Source organism: Gorilla gorilla, chromosome 17, assembly GCF_029281585.2.
Source record: "Gorilla gorilla gorilla isolate KB3781 chromosome 17, NHGRI_mGorGor1-v2.1_pri, whole genome shotgun sequence".
In the NCBI taxonomy this organism is placed as follows: Eukaryota; Metazoa; Chordata; class Mammalia; order Primates; family Hominidae; genus Gorilla; species Gorilla gorilla.
In genome coordinates this window covers 70,503,758-70,515,233 of record NC_073241.2, presented here as the reverse complement: position 1 = coordinate 70,515,233, position 11,476 = coordinate 70,503,758, and the positions used below count along the sequence as shown (strand labels likewise).

Below are 11,476 nucleotides of genomic sequence, written 5' to 3'. Positions count from 1 at the left end.
TTGTCTTTCAAGAAACAGAAGATCTTAATATTAGTGAAGTCTAATTTATAATTTTTTAAAGTAAGTCAGACTTTGATTTTGTTATCTAAGAACTCTTTGCTTAAACCACAGTCACAAAAATTTTTCTCCTATGTGTTCAACTAAAACTTTTATAGTTTTAGCTTATGTTTAGGCCTATTAGTTAATTTTTTTAAAATGTGGCAACAGGTATGGGTAGAAGTTTATATTTTTATGTGTAGGTATTAAATTGATCTAACAACTTTTTAAAAACACTGTAATTTCTCCACTGGATTGCCTTTGCATCTTTTTAACAAATCAGTTGTAGCCATATACGATTGTATTTTTACAATCTTTATCATTTTCTCTTTTCTTTTTATTTTGTGGCAGGATCTCACTCTGTCACCCAGGCTTGAGTGCTGTGTCATGAATATGGCTCACTGTAGCCTGGACAACCCCGGGCTCAAGCAATTCTCCTGCCTCAGCCTCCTGCGTAGCTGAGACAACAGGCATGCACCATCGTGCCTGGATAATTTTTAAATTTTTTGTAGAGACAGAGTCTCACTTTGTTTCCTAGGCTGATCTCGAACTCCTGGCCTCAAGTGATCCTCCCATCTCAGCCTCCAAAGTGCTCACAGGTGTCAGCCACTGCTCGCAGCCTATCATTTTCTAATGATTTATTTTTTATTTCTTGCCAACAATTCATGGTCTTAAATGCTGTAGCTTCATATTGAGTCTTGAGGTCAGGTGTATAAATCTTCCAATGTTGTTATTCTAAGTTGTGTTGATTATTCTAGATTTGTTGCATTTATATATCAATTTTAGAATCAACTTTTTAGTATCTAAAAATGAAGCCTGCTAGGATTTTGTTTGAGACTGGATTGAATCTACAAATGTATAATTAAAGGAGAATGGGCTAATATTGAATGTTTCAATTCATGAAAATTGTATATATTTCTCCATTTTTTTAGGTATTCTTTATTTTAGTACTATATTAGAGTTACTAGTTTATATGTTTGCACATTTTTTTTTTCTTAGTCTTCATGGAGATAGTCAAACATCGCCAATGCTGACTATATTGCAAGTTGTCACAGCGGGGTACTGGGAAAAGTTTTCAATTAGCAGTAATCGCACCTCAGGTAAACCTCATTGGCTACAGTACTGCCACTGCACAAAGCTTAGCACATCTTTTGTCAGATTTTCTTCTATGTTTACACATTGTGTATGCTATTGTAAACACAATTTTTGTAAATTTTTCTATTTCAAATTGCTCCTTGCTGTCATATAGAAATATAATTGATTTTTTATTACTATTCTTTTATTCTAAAAAGTTGACAAAATTACATATTAGTGATAGTACTTTTTAAAAATTAGATTCTGTGTGATTTTCTACACAGGCAATTATGTCAATAGCAAATAAAGACAATTTTATTTCTTCATTTTCTGTTTGGATAGTGTATGTTCTATTTTTCTGGCTTTGTTAGACTTATAAGAAACTCCACAAAAATTTTGAATAAGCATAGGGAGAATAGACATCCTGGTTTTGTTCCTGATCTCAGTGGGAAAGAATTCAGTCTTCCTCCAATAAATAGAACGCCAACTATAGGTTTTCCAAAGGTCTGTTGTGTCAGCTGGAAGTTCCATTATTTTCCCAGTCTGTTGCAAGTTTAAGTCATAAATGGGTATTTGATTTTGTCAGCTTTCGTTTATGTGTGTCTATTAAAGATGACACACTTTTTTCTTTATTCTGTTAATATAGTGTATTACATTAATTGATTTTTGGATGTTAAACTAACTGTCTATTCCAGGAATAATCTAACTAGTCCATGGTATAAATCCTTTTTGCATATTGCTGAATTTGGTCTGCTCATTTTTGTTGAGAGTGTTTCATCTCTAAATCAGTCTTTCATTTTATTTATTTATTTATTTATTTATTTATTTATTTATTTATGTCTTTGGCTTACATTTCAGGTAATGCTAGCTTCATAGAGTGAGATAGGACTTATTTCCTCCACAGATTTTCTGAGTTTTCTCATGAAGCCATATAAGCCTGAGTTTTTTGTGGTGGGAAAAATCTTTTTTTTTTGTTTTGAGACGGAGTTTTTTCTCTTGTCGCCCAGGCTGGAGTGAAATGGCGTGATTTCAGCTCACTGCAACCTCTGCCTCCCGGGTTCAAGCAATTCTCCTGCCTCAGCCTCCCAAGTAGCTGGGACTATAGGCACCCGTCACCACGCCCGGCTAATTTTTATATTTTTAATAGAGGCAGGGTTTCCCCACGTTGGCCAGGCTGGTGTCGAACTCCTGACCTCAGGTGATTCACCTGCCTCGGCCTCTCAAAGTGCTGGGATTACAGGCGTGAGCCACCGCGCCCGGCCTGTGGTGGGAAAATCTTAATTACTATTTTATTATTTTGGTTTTAGTTCTGTTTAGAATTTCTAATTCTTCTGGAGCCAATTTTAGTAATTTTACAATTTGTTTTTTATTTTTCTCATTTAAGAAATGTTCTATTTCCCTTTTACTGCCTTCTTTTTGTTAAATGTTGTTTAATGTATTATGTTAAATCTTCTGTTTTTTTTTTTGTTTGTTTGTTTGTTTTTTGAGACGCAGTCTCGCTGTGTCGTCCCGGCTGGAGTGCAGTGGCACCATCTCGGCTCACTGCAAGCTCCGCCTCCCGGGTTCACGCCATTCTCCTGCCTCAGCCTCCTGAGTAGCTGGGACTACAGGTGCCCCACACCGGGCCCAGCTAATTTTGTTTTTGTAGTTTTAGTAGAGACGGGGTTTCTCCATTTTAGCCAGGATGGTCTCGACCTCCTGACCTCGTGATCTGCCCGCCTCAACCTCCCAAAGTGCTTGGATTACAGGTGTGAGCCACCGTGCCCGGCCATCTTCTGTTGATTTTTAAATTATTGTTTTGAGTTATTTTTTCTAGTGGTTGCTTTTGGAATTAAAATATAAAATTTTGTGTACATTATCTTGATTGTTTTCATGAAGTTGTTCATCATCTTCAAAACATTTTTAAATTTTGGAGATTTTGGAAGTGATGTTACCTACTTCCTTTTCTGATTCTGATTTCCTCTCTTTCTTGTTTAATTTAGCTACATATTTATCAAATTTGTTGACTTTTTTTTTAGAGTGAACTTTGGTTTCATTTATTTTTATTTTCACTATTTATTTATTTATTTACTTATTTATTTTTGAAACAGGGTCTCACTCTCGCCTAGGCTGGAGTGCAGTGGTACAAACAAGGCTCACTGCAATGTTGACCTTCTGGGCTCAAGTGATCCTCCCACCTCAGCCTCCCAAGTAGCTGGAACTACTGACACTCACCACCATCCCTGGCTAATTTTTTTATTGGCTCTCACTATGTTACCCAGGCATGATCCTCCCATCTTGGCCTTCCAAAATGTTGGGATCTATTGATTTTTAATTTCACTCTAATTTTCCTTGTGATTTCTTCTTTGACTCATTGGCTATATAGAGGGTATTGATTAATTTCCACATTTTGTTCATATCCCCAAATTTCTCCATTATTGATTTCTGATTTGATTCCATTGTGGTTGATAAATATACTTTGTATGATTTCAATCATTTTATATTTATTGAGGTTGTTTTATGGCATAAAATAGTCTATCCTGAAGACTGTTCCTTTGTACTTGAGAAGAACGTGTATTCTTCTGCTGTCAGGAGGACTGTTCTCCAGATATTTGTTAAGTATTGTTGGTGTATAGTGTTACTCAAGTCTTCTGTATGCTTATTAATCTTCTGTCTAGTCATTATGGATAGTCAGTTGTTTGAATTTCAAACTATTATTTTTGAATTGTCTATTTCTTTTTTCAGTTCTGTCCATTTTTGCTTCAGGTATTTTGGGGCATTATGATTAAATGTGCACATGTTTTTAACTCTTACATCTTTATGATGTATTGGCATGTTTTACCATTATGAAATATGGCTTTTCTTCTCTGATAGAGTTTCTTGTATTAAAGTCTATTTTAAATAATGTTAATACAGCTACTTCAGCTGTCATAGAGTTACTGATTTCATACTTTACCTTTTTTACTTCATTTTGCTTTTTATTTATTTATGTATTTGAATTTAATGTGTGTCTATTATAGACAGTGTATACTTGGGTCTTGTTTCTATCAAATCTGACAATCCTTTCCTTTTATGTGTTGTGCTTGGTTTATTTGCTTTTCATGTATTAAGTATTGCTCAGTTGGATTTATGCCTGTCATTTTTCTATTTGCTTTCTATTTATTCATTTATTGCTGTAGAGTCTTGCTCTGTCTCCAAAGCTGGAGTGCAGTGGTGTGATCATAGCTCACTGTAGCCTTGACCTCAGAGGCTCAAGAAATCCTCTTGCCTTAGCTTCATGAGTAGCTGGGACTACAGGTGCCTATCATGATGCCTTGCCAAATTTCTACTTTTTGTAGAGATGGGGGTCTCACTGTGTTGCTCAGGCTGATCTTGAACTCCTGGGCTCAAGACTTCCTCCTACCCTGGCCTTCCAAGATGCTAAGATTACAGGTGTGAGCCACTGCAACCAGGCTCATTTTAAATATATTCCTCTGTTTCTCATTTACTATTATATTTTGTGATATACAAATGGTTTTTCTAATCTATCATTTTAATTCCTCTGTTGTTTGTGTTAATATTATTTCTTAGTGGTTGCTACAATAATTACAATATGCATCTCATCTAATCATAATCCATTTAAGAATAGTGCCAACTTAATTCCAGTAAAATATAATATCTTTATTTACTTACATACCCTTTTCTTCTTCTCTTTACTTTGTGCGATTACTTCACCAAACATGTTATAAATCCAACACTATAATATTATAATTATGTTTACACAATAATATTTTTAATAAAAGGATTTTTAAAGCAATGTATTTTTTATTAAATTACATAATATAGATTATTATGTTTACTGTTTATGGCTTCCTGCACATTCTCTCTTGAATTAGAGTTAGAGTTACTGTCTAGTGTTACGTTCCTTTGGCCTACAGGGTTTCCGTTAGTTTTTCCTTTAAGTCATGCCTGCTAGCCATGAATTACTCGAGTCTTTGTTCATCTGAGGATGTCTGTATTTCATCTTATTTTTATTATATATATATATATATTTTTGAGACAGTGTCTTGCTTTGTCACCAGGCTGGAGTGTAGTGGTGCAATCTCTGCTCACTGCAACCTCTGCCTCCCGGGTTCAAGAGGTTCTCCTCCCTCAGCCTCCTGAGTAGCTGGGACTACAGGCACGCGCCACCACGCCCAGCTAATTTTTGTATTTTTAGTAGAGACAGGATTTCACCATGTTGTCCAGGATGGTCTCTATATCTTGACCTCATGATCTGCCCGCCTTGGCCTCCCAAAGTGCTGGGATTACAGGCGTGAGCCACCGTGGCGGTCCATTTCATCTTACTTTTAAGTAGCTTTGCCGAATATAGAATACTTGGCTGACATTTCATTCAAACAATTTGTCATTGCATTGGTTTCTGGCCTATTTTATTTCTGGCATAAAAACAGTCATTAATGATATTGTACATCTGCATATATGTTGTTTTCATCTTGTTGCTTTCAAAATATTTCCTTTGTCTGTGGCATTCAACTTAACTATAATGTGTTAAGATTATTGGTGTTTATCCTATTTCAATTTATTCTACTTGAGATTTACTGAGGTATTTTGAGGTATAGAAACCCACACTGAAAGAAATAACAAAGCTTCTTGTTTACTCAGCCATTCTTTGCCTGACTGAACTGGAATACTGACAAAACTTGAGAGATTTGGGGTGACATAAGTGAATCCTGTCAAAATTGCCATGAACTAGCCCTGTTTTTGCATCATGGCTTAGAAACTATGTGAGCAGTAAGCTGGGGAAATCATTTGTTATATATTATTATTATTTTTTCATCTCTCAGGAAACAATGTCCTCACTGTCTAATGTTCACTCTTCTCGGAGTCATTGTTTTCTATACTTTGTTAATTTTTGGGGGGAGGGGGACAGGAGGATAAATATGGTGCCTGTTACTCAATTTTGCTGTAACAGAGGTTTTTTTAATTAATAAACTTTATTATATAGAGCAGCTTTAGGTTCACAGCAAAATTAAGCAGAAAGTGCAGGGAGTTTTCATATACCTACTGTCCTCACACACGACAAACTCCCCCAGTATCAATATTCCACATGGCAGTAGTGCATTTGTTACATCACTGATGAGCTTTCATTAACGCATCATTATCACAAAACGCCCAGAGTTTAAAATAGAATTTACTCCTGGTGTTTTACATTCTGTGGATATAAATAAATGTATGATGACATACATCCATTATTATAGTATCATATAGAGTATTGACAAACCTAAGACTTGTCTGTGCTCTACCTATTCATCCCTTCAATCTTTTTGTTTGTTTGTTTTTAAGAGACAGAATCTCACTCTGTCACTCAGGCAGGACAGCAGTGGCGTTAGCATAGGTCACTGCAGCCTGAAATTCCTGGGCTCAAGCAATCTTCTTGCCCCAGCCTCCCAAGTAGCTATGACTACAGGCGTATGCCACCATGTCTAGGTAACTTTTAAAAATTTTTCTTGTAGGGATGGGTTCTTGCTGTGATGCCCAGGCTAGCCTCAAACTCTTGGCCTTAAGTGATGATGCCATCTCAGCCTGCCAAGTACTACTATGACAGATGTGAGCCACCATTCTCAGCCACTTTAATTGTATTATCTCCACATTTTGACATTTCCAGAATACCGTATATTTGGAATTACACAGTATGTCTTTTTTTAAGATTGTCTTCTTTCAGTTAATAATATACATTTAAGTTGTGTCCATATATTTTTATGGCTTTACAGTTTTTTTTAATGCTAAATAATATTTGATAAGGTTTGGCTGTGTCCCCACCCAGATCTCATCTTGAATTGTAACTCCCACGGTTCCCACATGTCATAGGAGGAATCTGGTGGGAGGTAATTGAATCATGGGGGCAGGTCTTTCCTGTGCTGTTCTTGTGACAGTGAATACATCTCATGAGATTTTATGGTTTTAAAAATGGGATTTTCCCTGCACAAGCTCTCTTTGCCTGCTGCCATCTATGTAAGATGTGACTTGTTCCTCCTTGACTTCTTCCATGATTGTGAGCCCTCCCCAGCCACATGGAAGTGTAACTCCATTAAACCCTTTTCCTGTATAAATTATGCAGTCTTGAGTATGTCTTTATCAGCAGTGTGAAAATGGAAAAATACAATATTTCATTGTCTGGATGTACCACAGTTTACGTATCAATCTACTAAAGGACATCTTGGTTGCTTCAAACTTTTGCCAATCGTAAATAAAGTTGCCATAAACATCCATGTGCAGGATTTTGTGTGGATATAGTTTTCAGCTCCTTTGGATAAATGCCAAGTGGCATGATTGCAAGATCATATGTATGGTAAGAACATGTTTACATTTTAAAGAAACTATCAAACTGTCTTCCAAAGTGGCTATGCCATTTTGCATTTCTACCAAAGATGAGTAAGTTTCTGTTTCATCACACCCTGGCCAGTATTTGGTGCTGTGTTTTGAATTTTGGCCATTCTAATTGGTGTGCAGCAGCATCTCACTATTGTTTGAGTTTGCAATTCCCTAATGACATAAGATGTTGAATATCTTTTCGTATGATCATTTAACTTATCTATATCTTCTTTGGTAGGGTGCCTATTCAGACATTTTGCCCGTTTTTTAACTAGATTTTTTGGGTTCTTACAGTTGAATTTTCAAAGATATTTGTATATTTTAAATGACTCATCTTTATCAGATCTATCTTTTGCAGATATTTTCTTTCAATCTGTTGCTTGTGGTCCAATGATCTTGACAGTGCCTTTCTCAAAACAGAAGTATTTAATTTTAGTTAAGTCCAGCTTATCAATTCTTTCTTTCATGGGTCATACTTCTGGTGTTGTTTCTAAAAAGTTAACACCAAACCAAGGTCACCTAGTTTTTCTCTGATGTTACCTTCTAGGAGCTTTATAATTTTACATTTTAAATTGAGCTCTAAAGTTCATTTTGAATTAATTTTTGTGAAGATCATAAGGTCCATATCTAGATTTACATTTTATTCTTGCATGTTATGCCTAGTTTTCTTACCACTATTTATTGAAAAGACTATCTTTGCTCCATTGTCTTGAACTTGCACCTTTGTCAAAGATCAGTTGAGTATATTATGTGGGTTATGTCTGAGTACACTATGCTGTTTCATTGACCTGTTTTTTTATCTTTTACCAATACCTCACTATCTTGATTGCTGTAGCTTTTCAGCAAGTCTCGAAGTTGGGTAGTGCTGTCTTCTCACTTTGTTCTCCCTCAACATTGTGGTGGCTATTCTGGGTCATTTTCCTCTCCATATGAACTTTAAAATCAGTTTGTCAAGATTCACATGAACACACACAAAACTTACTTTCATTTTTGATTGTAATTACATTGAATCTATAGATTAAGTTGGGAAGAATTAACATTTCAACAATATTGAGTCTTTCTACCCATGAACCTGAGATATCTTTCCATTTATTTAGTCTTTGACATATTTCTTCAGAATTTTGTAGTTCTCCTCATATAAATTATATACATATTTTGTTAAATTTATGTAGAAATATTACATTTTGAGGATGCTAATATAAATGATAATGTGTTTTTAATTTCAAATTCTATTTGTTGATTGTGGATATATGGAAAAGTAATTCAATTTTGTATATGAACTTCATTTCCAGCAAACTTGCTGTAATTATTTGTTAATTTCAGGAGGCTTTTTTGTTGATTCTTTTGGATTTTCTCCACAGACAATCATGTCATGTGTGAACAAACACAATTTTATTTTTTCTTCCCAATCGGTATTTCCTTCCTTCCTTTCTCCTTCTTTCTTTCTTTCTCTTTCTTTTTTCTTTCTTTCTTTCTCTTTCTTTCTTTCTTTCTTTCTTTCCTCTCTTTCTTTTCTCTCTTTTTCTTTCTTTCCTTTCTTTCTTTTTCTTTCTTTCTTTCTTTCTTTCTTTCTTTCTTTCTTTCTTTCTTTCTTTCTTTTTCTGTCTTACTGCATTAGCTAGTACTTTTGATATCAAGTCGAAAAGCACTGGTGAGAGATAGTATACTTGCTGTTTTCCCGATGGTAGTGAGAAAGTTTCAAGTTTCTCATTATTAACTATGATTTTTTAAAATGTTCTTTACCAAGTTGAGGATATTTCCCTGTATTGCTAGTTTTCTGAGAGACATTTTGTTTTAAGAATGGGTGGTGTTAGATTTTATCAAATGCTTTTTCCTGCATCTATTGATAAGATCATGTAATTTTCCTTCTTTAACCAGGTGATTACATTAATTAATTGTCAAACATTGAACCAGACTTAAACACTTGAGATAAATCCCACTTGGTCATAGTGTGTAAATCACTTTACACATTGCTGAATTTGATTTGCTAATATTTGGTTGAGGATTTTTGCACCAATGTTTTTGAGATGTATAGATCTGTAGTTTTGTTTGTTTTTTCTTATAATCTTTTTGTCTGGCTTCGGCATTAGAGCCATGCTGGCTTCATAGAATGAGTTAGGAAGTATGTCCTCTGTTTCTATCTTCTGGGAGAGAATTAACATAATTTCTTCCTTAGCTGAGCCTGATGCTTTATTTTTATGAGGTTACTAATTAACTTAAAAATAGATATAGTCCTATTCATATTTTCTATTTCTTCTTGTGTGAGTTTTAAAAGATTAGACCTTTTAAGGAATTAGTCCATTTCATCAAGGTTATCAAACGTGTGGGCACAGGTTTGTTCATAATCTTCATTTATTTTTCTTTTAATGTCCATGTGATCTGTAGTGATGTCCCCTCTTTCACTGCTGATATTAGCAATTTGTGTTTTTCCTCTTTGTGTCTTAGCCACCCTGGCTAGAGGCTTATCAATTTTATTGATCCTTTTAGAAAATTGGCTTTTGGTTTAACTGATTTTATAAAATCAATTTTCTATTTTAAATTCCTTTAATTTTTGCTCTATTTTTATGATATCTTTCATTCTTCTTACTTTGCATATTATTTGCTCTTTTTTATAGTGTTCTAAAGTGGAAACAGATTACTAGTATTAGATCTTTCTTTTCTTTCTTTTTTTTTTTGAGACAGAGTCTCACTCTGTCACCCAGGCTGGAGTGCAGTGTCCCAATCTTGGCTCACTGCAATCTCTGCCTCCCAGGTTCAAGCAATTCTCCTGTCTCAGCCTCCTGAGTAGCTGGGACTACAGTCATGCCACCACGCCTGGATAATTTTTGTATTTTTAGTAGAGACGGGGTTTCACCATGTTGATCAGTCTGGTCTCGAACTCCTGACCTCAGGTGATCTGCCTGCCTCGGCCTCCCAAAGTGCTGGGATTACAGGCATGAGCCACCATGCCCAGCCAGATCTTTCTTATTTTCTAATACATGTAATCATGTTTTAAATTTCTCCCTAAGCACTGCTTTTGCTGTATCCCACAAATTTATATACGTAGATTTTTGTCCAAGCTTCCTGCCTCATAACTCCCATTATCCTCGTTACTATCTTTTGTTATAATGCTAGATATGTCAGGACTCAGAAGCAGACCTCAGAAAAAAAATCTCTCTGACTTTCTCCTGCCCTCCTTTTACTTATCCCAAGGCAGGACTCTAATCTTTTTCTGCCTTTCTGACTGTGGGTCATAAGACCCTCATTCCAGAAAGGGTCCCGCCTCATACCCTGCAGTAAGGAATGCTGATGTCATGAAGTTTCCATAAAACCCCTATAGGACAGGGTTCAGAGAGCTTCCAAATAGTTGAACACATGGAGGTTCCTGGAGAGTGGTGTAGCCAGGAAGGGCATGGAAGCTCTGCACCTTTCCCGAGTACCTCACCCTATGCATCTGTTTATCTGTATTCTTTGTAACATCCTTTATAATAAACTGGCAAACCTAAATGTTTCCGGTTTCCTATAGTTCTGTGAGCCACTCCAGTAAACTAATCAAACCCAAAGTAGAAGTTGTGGGAACCACAACTTGAAGCTGATTGGTCAGAAGTTCCAAAGGCCTGGACTGGTGACTGACGTCTAAGTGGGTTAGTCCTGGGGACTGAGCCCTCAGCCTGTGGGATCTGATACTATCTTTAGGAAGTTAGTGTCAGAATTGAATCGGAGGGCACCCAGCTGATATCTGCTGAAGAACTGATTGTTTGCTTGCTTGTGGGGAGGAGTCCCCATATATTTTGGGGTCACAGAAGTCTTCTGTGTTGATTGTTGTGCTAATAGAAGAGCAGAGGAAAAACATGGTGTGAGAGTTTTTCTGAAACAATATACAAGACTGGAAACTTGCAGTCTTTGCTATTCTTCATGTTACTATTATTTTTACCTCTGGATTCTCTGCATTTGGATTTTTCTGGTCATTTCCAAGAACTATGTGGATTACCTTCTTTTTCACTAGCATACATCACCCGTCCCAACATAAATTATTCTGCTCTGGGATGAAAGAAAT

At 35.8% G+C, this 11,476-nt stretch overlaps 1 non-coding gene across 1 annotated transcript; it reads right to left on the bottom strand.

The window, feature by feature from the left end:
• Positions 1–1,035: 1,035 nt before the first annotated feature.
• On the bottom strand, positions 1,036–1,176 carry LOC115931512 (U4 spliceosomal RNA). Its single transcript, XR_004067984.2, has one exon. It is a non-coding gene; the product is annotated as a U4 spliceosomal RNA (small nuclear RNA).
• Between the last annotated feature and the right edge of the window lie 10,300 nt (positions 1,177–11,476).